Here is a 2,444-nt window from a genome sequence, read left to right as displayed (position 1 = left end):
ATAATGAAATGAGGAGTGAAATATGGATCTAATGAAAGGGAGGAGGGACTAATAATGGTGTAATGGTGAGAGAGGGGGAGTTTTATAATATTGAATGCACAGTCACTGATTCACCACTGTACTTAGAATAGCTACAATATGAGCTGAGAGAATGTGTCAGGTGTCTGTTGTAGCTAGTCTCACTCTGGGTCCTCAGAGGGCGAAAAAGAGTGACGCTCGGTACAGCCACACTCCTACGCTCCAGCTATTTGATGTCTTAATAACACCAATGATTCCAAACCTGACAATTTCCTGCACCGTTTTAACTTTGTCCAAGAGAAGCAGAAATTAGCATGCCTCACTCTCTCTGCATGTACGCATGTCACTGCCTATTAGCACGTGCGAGCGTGGGTGCCCATTCGGGTGGAGGAAAAGGATGTTGAGGAAAGCCCTGGTGAGGTGTTTTCTCATGGAATCCCCCTCCACATGCTGCGAGCTTGTTACAGTTTCCAGCCACTTAAGAGGAACGCTGTTATTTTAAATACACACACACACACACACACACACACACACACACACACACACACACACACACACACACACACACACACACACACACACACACACACACACACACACACACACACACGCACACACACACACGCACACACACACACGTACACACACACACACACAGACGCACACACACACACACACACACGCACACACACACACGTACACACACACACACACACACACACACACACACACACACACACACACACACACACACACACACACACACACACGCACACACACACACGTACACACACACACACACAGACGCACACACACACGCACACACACACACACGCACACACAGACACACACACACACACACGTACACACACACACACACAGACACACTCACACACACACATTCACACACACACACTCACACCTGCTCAGTCACCTAACAGCCTACACAAATTAAATTATCTCTCTTTTTGATGAAAACAAGGTATTAATGTTCTCTAATGCTCTCATTTTGTCTTTGCTCGTAATTGAATTACGGCTCGACATAGACCAGAAAATTGTCCGCATAGACCAGACTGTTAAATTGTTTGCACTCAAAAACAGGTTGGTTTAAGCAATGTGATCGGAGAATACTGTGAAACTGTAAAAAAAAGAAAATAAAAAAAGGGGGGAGGGTAGGAATAAAAGCCTCCTTATGTGTTTTACAGCCACTGTTATAAGGTCACAGCCACTGAGTGGTCATGGCTCAGTAACAGTTGCATGGCCACGGTTGAATTCAGGGGTCTGATTGATGCTCTCCAGTAATGATCCCAATGTCCCATGCTGTGAGGTTCACTAATTGTTAAATAGACTGAAATATGGGTTTGTACTTTAGCAGCAGCATGACGGCCTTTTGACCCATAACCATCTGTTAGTTTAAGAAACTTTCCTGGGATTGTTGGCATCAAAGGATTTGTAAAATGTATCATATGTCTATATATATATACAGTATATCACAGACGCTCCTGCACACATCAGTGTGTAATTTGACGTCTAATTTAGATTTTCCCGCCAAAATAGACTTTACTAGCCTCCTTGCTAGTCCTTTAAAGGAATATTTCTCCCTCAAAAGGATAATGTGTGTATCATTATTTTTCTCGCATACTTCCACACTGAATGAAGAAATTATTTTTCTTCAAAGGGTGAGTAATTGATGTACAAATTAACAATTTGAGGGTGAAGTATTTCTTTGACAATCAGAAACCTGTGTCTCGACGGAATATAAAATAAATTAAAATCGATCGTATGTGGTGGAAAGAAGAAGACGATGACTTTGTCAAAGTGTTTTTGGCTGTCAGCTCATTGCTGCCTTGATGCACGTGGGAAAATGTCAGAGAGTTAGGGTTAGGTCACGCTCATGCACCCACTCACAGCTTCCCACTCACACACACATGAAAAGACGCATAAAAATACACACATTTTAGTGCACAAGATTTTTACTCAATATACAGTGATTAATGGCCTTTTATATAATCTTTATATAACTCTGATAAACGAGGCTTTAAATAAGAATTAATGATCTCCACTGTTCTTGCACACATGCGCCTAAATGGCATGAATTTGCATGCATCATATCAAAATGAAGACATTTAGCTGTCAACAAATCCCCAGGTATTGGAGAAGTTTTTGTCTTCCCCTGCTTGTGGTGTCACTTCACAACATCAGAAATAAATACGTTCTCTTGCATCCACACACAGCTCCAAAGTAAACATGTTTTCTAATTCTTTTGTACATGCAAAGCTGTCAGCACTGCTCTATTCACACATCCATGATTTACTCAATAGAACGACATGCATGCACACGCAGCCATGATACAAACTAAAGAAAAACACACTACAATAGCAACTTCTAGATATACACATCTCTATCCTCACCGGTCTCTGGCACGG

The sequence above is a fragment of the Echiichthys vipera genome, assembly GCF_963691815.1.
Source record: "Echiichthys vipera genome assembly, chromosome: 11".
Taxonomy (NCBI): domain Eukaryota; kingdom Metazoa; phylum Chordata; class Actinopteri; order Perciformes; family Trachinidae; genus Echiichthys; species Echiichthys vipera.
Note: the sequence above shows the minus strand (reverse complement) of the source record.